Here is an 8,622-nt window from a genome sequence, read left to right on the forward strand (position 1 = left end):
TAATTTTTATTGTAAGTTTAGAATTGCAATTCAATGAACCTTTTGTATTGAAACTCAAATCTTGACACACAAAAAACCTACCTTGAAAATTGGTTTTTATTATGAAGTGTTACTGAATAAATTTAAAAATTGAAACCCACAATTATAACTTCAAAATTCATGCATCGAACACTAATTTTATACATCGACAAGTTGGTGGTGGCTGGGGGTGTTCAATACTCACATTTGTCAATAGAATTAGCCATTAAAATCTTAAAGCTACTATCCATTACTGTATTACTATTCTTTTTGATTATAAAAAAAAAATCGTGTATGTAATTAAAAATTCTATGCTAATATGAATTAAAAAATAATTAAAGAATTAAAGAATAATGAAAAGAAAATATTTTCTCAATGCTCATCTTCACATTGAAATGGGTTTTGATAAATTACACAAGGCAAAAAAATTCGCATTTTCCAAGGTGCAAAGAATGTAAGCACTTATTACGATTAATTTTGTGCTCTGAATCCAAATATCCAATCAGATTCTTTTCTATCAGCTTTTATTTTTGAAATGTCTTTTGAAAATAAGTTAAAATCATTTAAGATTTGTTTGTATTTTTTCGACAAAGCCTCAAACATTAAACAAAAAGGTTTCAAATCAATTATCTACTTTCCTCAAGACCGCAAATAAAAAAAGGGATTTTTTTTACAATTTTATAAAAAAATTAATTTTGAATATTTTAAAAGGCAAAAAGCAAATCGTTTTGTAGTGTTTAGCAAATTTGTTTAATTTAAAAAAAAAATTTGCAAACTTTCTTCAGTAATGTCAGTAATTTTATCGAATTTTGCATAATTGTAGAATTTAACTTTTTAGATCATTTTTCATTCATTCATTCATTCAGATTCAATTTTTTTTTTCATGTAGATTTGAGGCCCTTGGAGCCAGAGGGGTTTTATAAGCGCATAATTTCGAGAAAACACGCTTGTAAGTTGTTGTTTCTGCCCATTTTCTTTTTATTTTTCGAAAATTTGTGTTTTTTAATATAATAGAGTTTGAATAAAATTTTAAAAATTAAAAGAAAGCTCAGAGGGCCTCATTTGTTAGTGCATCACTTATCAGTAATTGATTTGATCCAAAACGCAACTTATCTTCTTTTTAAAACTCATAAACATCGAATCAACAAAAATAGAGGTGAAAAACAAAATCTGACAAAAGATTAGAGTTCAAGACGCCAAAATTTTTGAAACATAGGCTCCAAAACGCTGTTTCCTGTAATCAATTCTATTCTTTAAATAAGTTTTCAAAATGGTAAGTTGTTTTTATTGAAAAAAAATCCTTCTAAATTGCTCAACTACATACTTTGTTTTAGTTTTCAAATAAATTTTCTGAAATTTAAAGATTCCTTGTTTTAGTTTTACCGAATTTTTCAGTCAAACTATTTAAATAATAGCAATATTTAAAAAAAAAATTCTTTGTTTTTCAATTATGAATTTTTGTGTTTTAAAAAAATATCTGCTCGGAAGCCGTTTCTGATAAAAAAAAAATAGTTTCTATATGTTGTCTTTTCCAGGACCCAATATTCCAATAGACGGCATCAATTTATTTGGAGCTTAACGTTTTAAATTACAAAAGCTGCGCTCGAAAATTAAAAATGTTTCACATATTTTCATAATGAAGAATAACGATTTCTTGAATCGTTCATCATTATTTTATAAATCTATTGAAAGTTCGAAAAATAGCAGCAAGTAGCAGCTGTAAATCTATTTTTGTTATGGGCAATGTTAACTAAATTATTATATGCTTCGGGCTTTCAATATTTACAATGAAACTGGAAGTTCCATTTTTTTATTTCTATCAGTTCCTCATTGATCATTCAAGAAATCACTCATTACCAGACCTTGTTTTCAGTTAAAGCTTTCAATGATGAACATGTTGCTTTAAAAGCCCTTCAATCGAAAATGAAGAAAAGAAGTTTAAATTAAGATCATAAATCAACAATTATTTTCATATTGCTTAACAATTTTAATCATTACATTTTGAATTTGGTATTATTCGAAATTTAAATTCGCATTCTATTTCTGTTGTTCCAGAAATATTGATTTAAAATTTGTAAGACTGCTTAAAATTTATTTTCAATCAAGTTTTAGTTCAGATTAAGGATCATAATTATCATAGTTTATGGGCTTGAGATATAGCTCAGTTGGCAAGTCTGTTGTCTCCTGAGCCGCTGTCCGCGAGTTCGAGCCCAAGAGAAAACATCGAACACAGTTGTATCGGATAATTTTTTCAATAACGATCCGCCAACTGCAACGTTGATAAAGTTGCGAATGCCATAAAGATGGTAAAACAACTATAATCGAAACAAAAAAAAATCATAGTTTATAATGACTAACCGGAGATCGCATCAAATGAAAACATTTATTCTGATTGATTTTAAAGCATGGATCACGCCAAATCTGGACGCATTAAAAAGGGTCCATCTCGGGGCGTTGTATTTAAATGAAATTAAAATGTTTTGTAATCAAAATGTAGGGTTTTTATTGCACTTCAAAGGAAAAATAAGAAAAATATTATTTCGATGTTGTTTTGATGAAATTTCGAACTTTTAGTTTAGAACCACTCATCATAGTTTGGACACCCTATTCACTGACCTCAACGGCCATTTTGTTCCACAATCTCTTCATCTCTGTTGCATCCCGGGTCGTTCTACCATTCTACTTCATCTTCTGCTTGACAATTGCCCAAAATTTTTCGATAGGGTGGAATTGAGGGCAGTTGGGCGGGTTGATACAAAATCCACCCGTTGGCCCAATACCACTGTAGTACCTCCTAGCTGTAGTGGCAGCATGCCAAATCTGGCGAAAACTTTACTGGTCCTTTGTGACATCTAATGTACGAAAAAAAAACGTTTTTAAGGCACTCCTCCTTGTACATTTCGGAGCCCATGGTCTTGTTTTTCACAAAAACCGGGGTTTTTCGTTCGCAGCTGCAAATGCCTTGACAGATCAAACACTTTCTTGCCAACTTATCGGCAAAAACGAATTTGAACTTGGCGGGGACATCACCCCGACCAGTGGCTTTGTAAAATTTTTGGCCAGGAAGCCGTCCAAAATCAGATTTCACGATTTTTTAACCAGACCACGAAGGGTTTTTGACGTGGGTGTCCAAAATTAATTTTCGCCTCGCGGCTTCCATTACGTGTAACTTTATTGGAACAAGACGAATCATTATAAAATTTTCAGCACTGACAGAAGAAACATTTTCGAACAAAGTACTGTCAAAACATTCCAAATCCGACAACTAGGAGCGCTGTGGTATAATAAACAGTGTGTCCAGATTTTGGATGATCCATGCTTTAAATCGTATTAGTAAAACTTATTATGTTTTCGAATATTTGTGATGGTCATGCTTGAGTAAGAAAATGGTCTTAGAAATAAATTTGCTTATTTGTTGTGCATTTTTGGTATTGTTCTTATTTCTAGCAGAATTTGAATCTCGAACCAACAGATTCATTGTGAATGTGAACAAACCATGCTGGATATAAATACTTTGCGGACCTAATATGTACTAAAGTCTGTTTCACATAAAATCTGGTCGCATCTTTTCATTTACTGCAGCGCCCCTAGATGTCACATCGCGAATCTATTGACAGTGTTTTGATCCGGATGGTTTGTTTACTTAGTGGTGAAAATTTCATCAAGATTGAAGCAGTTAGTCGAAAGTTACGACGATGGAACGCGAAAGACGAGAGAAAATTCTGCACACTCACGCAGAGAAACCGACGCACACAGGGGTAAATGCGCCTAATAAGCGATCAAAATTATTTGCGGACAAACGGTAAACGGTAGACATTTGATGTCTTCGCAACATTTTTATATTTTTGATGATCTATCAAATTCTTGAAAGAAAAAAGTGATTTTTCCACCTGGAAGGGAGATAAAAAAATATTTCTTGAAATAATTAGTTTAGAGACTCGATGTCTTCACAAAAGTTGTAGATGTTACTATTTTAAGCAACTTTGTTGAAGACACCATAAAGATCGCATGAAAAACATAAAAATTATGAGCATTTTAAAAATAACGAGCATTTTAACAAGTAATTTTGAGTTTTTATTTAATATCATTTTTAGTATACGATTTACAAACTTGGTATATTTGAGAAAGTTGTTCAAATTGTTGAAACAAACAATTTTATGGAACATGTCAAATACAAATTTCAACTAAGAAAGGAGATATACTACAAAATATCCAAAATATTGCCTTTTATCAGTAAGCTATAACCTTAAGAGTTCGGACGAGTTCGTATAATTTTTTGGGTGGGATTTGTTGGTCAAGTTATTGACTTTCTATTGATGTATAAATTAAACATTAGTTTTGGATAGATTTTTTACAAACTAGCAATCAAAAATGAGCTTTTTCCATATCTATTCGTGTTTTTTTACGAGCGATAAAAGTTTTTGCAAAAATGTGTTTTTTTCGGAAATTGACGCTTCGTTATTTTAATATTTTGTTGTTGTCAAGGTTGCAAATAAGAAATCAGTTAAATGCAAGTTTTCGGGAAATGACGTAAACGTATTCAACTAAAATAAACTTTTCTACTTTTTCCATTCAAACTGTAATATGTCAAAAACGACAAAACATCTTTTGTTGCAAATTCACTGAGAATATATAAAAATGAAGCAAACATGAGTCAAGTTTCAAAACTTATATGGTAGGAATCAGAATATAAGCAGGTTCGATTTTGTTGGATTTTGAACGACTTTATGTACAAAACATCAAATCTACCGATTTTTTATCTCATTTTGTATTGAGATCCAAACCAGAGACTCATGAATTCTAATTTCAAAATTTTAATGATCCATTCATCCAAATTTTCTTGTCATTTTGACTTTCAAAGGAAATTAATTGCATTGTTTTTCCATGCATCGTTACAATTCAGTAGAAATCGAGGTTTTCTATGCAGGAATTCAAATGTTTTCCTCGAGTGGTTATTGATTCCAATTCAAGAATCTCTGAAAACTGGAGAAGTTTTAGTTTTAGTTTTCAAGAATCTCTCAGTGACCATTCTGTAGAGCAAAGCGTTTGGTCGTATGTGAGATATTGCAGTTTTAATGAAAGAAGTTCAAAAAGTCTTATTTTCATAAAATTGATGTGTCTTATGTTTCGAATACTTAAGAAAATGTTTAATGTCATCAGATAATAAAACCAAAAAAAATCAAATCTTAAAATATTAAATTTTAAGGAAACAATGTCATTGGAGTTGAACGTTAGATATGTGTAAACTATGAGATATTCTTGCGTGCATCATAACGTCTATTAAATTATACATGGTACTGGTAGTAAAACCATGCATTATAAGCAATGCTGAATACATTCAAGTAATTTAATATTATAAATAGACTTTTTGCACTTATATCCCAGCGTATTAAGTTCTCAGCTTGAATGAGGTCAAATAAACAAAATTACTTGGAAATCAATTATGTTCATTCTTTATGAGTCCGACTGTGGTCAGCAAAAAATAGTTAAAATGAACCGGTCTAATTCTAATTGTTGCAAAACGGTTTCCTATGATTGTCGCAAAATTACGACGAATTATGGGATCCGAGTGATTCGATTTCAATCGAAAATTGACAAACTTACATAAATCAGATTAGTTTGAGATCATTTTTTTAATTTTATTTCAACATTTTTCTGTTGGATTTTATGATTTTGATCGTTACAGGCATTGAAAGGAAGCGTTAAAGCAAAGAAACACGTTGGAGAGATCACTAAGTTCGTCTTTCAATATGGCGGAGTGCGCCAATAATTCATTTCACCTCGCGATTTCGAAATCAAATAAATCAAAAAATAGTTTCAAAAGTGACAAATTTGTGATAGAAAATAAATTCACAGGCGTAAGTTTATCATGTGAAGTAGCTAATTCAAGTGGAAAGTGATTTTTCGGCTCTTAAACATGCATTCATGAATTAAGACTAATCAGAGGGATACGACGGAGGTTGGTGCCCCTACCCTATTACGTTTAGCTCGGTACGATCCGTGATCACGAAATATTGATAAATTTTTTCTTAAGAAATAATAATAATTAATCACTCTGTTTGCGATTTTCTAACTATTTTCTATTCAATTGTATCACTTCGATGTCTTCGTCAGATTTGTAGCCAGTGAATTTTCTTATAAAATCATATGCACTAAAGTATGGAAATGAAATAATGGAAAGAACAGATCTGTTAAGAAACAAGAAAGATATAACTAATCATGTCAAAATTATGAAATTGGCATTCCTAGGACTTCAAGGGGTAAACTAATCTGGGATGGATGAGGTTGGTTTCGGGTTTGGTTTTTCTAGCATAATTCAAAGCCTGAGATAAATCAATTTCTAAGTTTTATGTGTAGAAGAAATTTCTAAATGTAGCTAACTGGTGCAAACTATCCCTGGCCTTATGTCATCAGTTACATCGGTGATGCAATTTTTCACAAATTTCCACCAATGATGAATGAAACGAAATGACGTGACGTCGCCGTCGTTTAAGTTTATACCAGTGATTCTAATTTCAAACTTCCTGCCACACCTTATTTGTATGCTGAAACGTGCACTAATGGCCTTTATTAATATCCTGACTCAATCCACGTCGAAATTAATTAAGCTCTCGCCAGATTGCGAGCGCTCGATAAGATTGTCCTGTTTTTTTTGTACCTCATTTCCCCACCAAAAATACAAAGTTCCCCACGGGGTGGTTGGTGAAAATCCTCGAACGGACTTGGACGTGGACTTCGTTCGTGGTACGCGACAGTGTTTTCAAATTATAATGACCATTCTGCCATTAGCTGATGGACCGCTGCGTTTTGATGGCGTCGTCGTCGTCGTTGTTGTTGCTGTCATCATCATTCGAGCCGGCAAATCCGTTTACTAATTTTCCCCCGGTGGCAATTAGTTTTTCACGTGATTTTCCGCTTCCGTTTGTTTTTTGTTTGTTTGTATTTTTGCCCGTTAGCAGTAGAAGGATACAAGTTGATATGTTGGTTCAGTTATGTTTATAAGCAAGCAATCGTGACGTTTGATTGGCGCTACATGGATTAGGCATTTGAAAGAAGATTTCCAACGATCTTTTGGTTCGATTTAGTCCCTATTCTAACGAGAATCTTTAAAGCTTTTTCTATAAGAGGTGTTTGAAATAGTTATGACAGCCAATTTGTATTGTTAAGGAAACATAAAGATATCTTGTAGAAAGCATCGAGTATTTAATAAGTAATTGTTTTGATTGCTTTGTAGTACTCTGGAAAACTTTTTTAAAATCTCCATGTAGAATCAAATGGTGAGTTTTATAACGGTTTGGAAGCAGTCGGCAGAGTGATTTATTAAAGTTTTTTTTTCTAAAATACGGTTTTACAACAAAGAATACTTTGGAAAAAAATGTATACATAAACATCAAATGTTGGAATTTAAACTTTACCTTGTATGTTTACGAGAGTTTACAGGGCTATCGAAATTTTAACATGCAAACAAATAATGTGTTTATTAATGAAATTAATTAAAATTACACTAATCGTAATTTTTGCATAAACATTGTGTACGGCACGGAAATAGGCGTCTATTTTCACCCACTTATCTGGCACCACCCATTGCGTGACTTGTTCCGGCGAATTAGTCTCCGTAGCTCTGGGAAAGGACTGCTTGCACGATTTAAATGTGTTTGAAATTAGAGTGGTTCACAACATTGTTTATTAAATTGGCTTGTGATATAGCTCAGTTGCCTCCTGAATCGATGACCTCGAGTTCAAGCCCAAGAGTAAACATCGAACAGGGTTGTACCGGATAAGTTTTTCAATAACTGTCCGCCAACTGTAACATTGATATAAAGTCTCAAATGCCATAAAGATGATATAACGACTATAATAGAAATAAAAAAGAAGTATATGAAATGTTAGAAAGCAAATACGTCTTGACATAGTTAAATATACACAATATTCTGGTTTAATTTTACTCATTATTTTGCAAAACCGAAAACTTGATTATATAATCAGAATTTTTTTTTTAAGATTTCAGTCATAATAAAAGACAAATTCCTTTTTTTTGGTAAATCGTTTTATAACTGCAATAGAGATATAATTTCGACAATCAAAATTGTGACACCTACACCGTAATAATTGGACGCATGAACCGTTCCACTGAACTGTATCTAGCGAGGGGGGGGCGCCGTCTTTGGCGTGACTATTTTCTAAACACGACACATTAGTTATATTAGCAGCGGGCGAAGCGATGAGGAAAATTGTAGCAATAGATGTCTTCCAAAAGAGTAGAGCGAGAAAAAAACACACACAGAAAAGTTCGGGCAGACAAGGTCTTTACGTGAGCTAGAATTGTCAGCACCGTCACACTAAATGTGTAGTTTTTTTATTTTTTTTTTTTTGCTGGATTGTTGTAGGTTATGTTTTTCCGTGACAGTTAGCCATATCGCATTGGACACCATCATCATCATCAGCTACAGAGCGCGAGCGAAAGTGTCGTGCTTTTTCCGGTTGCTTGCCTCGTTTCGCCGAAGCCCGTGGAACGCGTTTTAGAACGTGTTAAGTAAGTAGTTAGTTTGAATGATAACAATCCATCCGTTTCACGTTGTTTACCTTTAAACTGGTAGAGTCATC

The sequence above is a fragment of the Uranotaenia lowii genome, unplaced genomic scaffold (assembly GCF_029784155.1).
Source record: "Uranotaenia lowii strain MFRU-FL unplaced genomic scaffold, ASM2978415v1 HiC_scaffold_124, whole genome shotgun sequence".
Classification (NCBI taxonomy): domain Eukaryota; kingdom Metazoa; phylum Arthropoda; class Insecta; order Diptera; family Culicidae; genus Uranotaenia; species Uranotaenia lowii.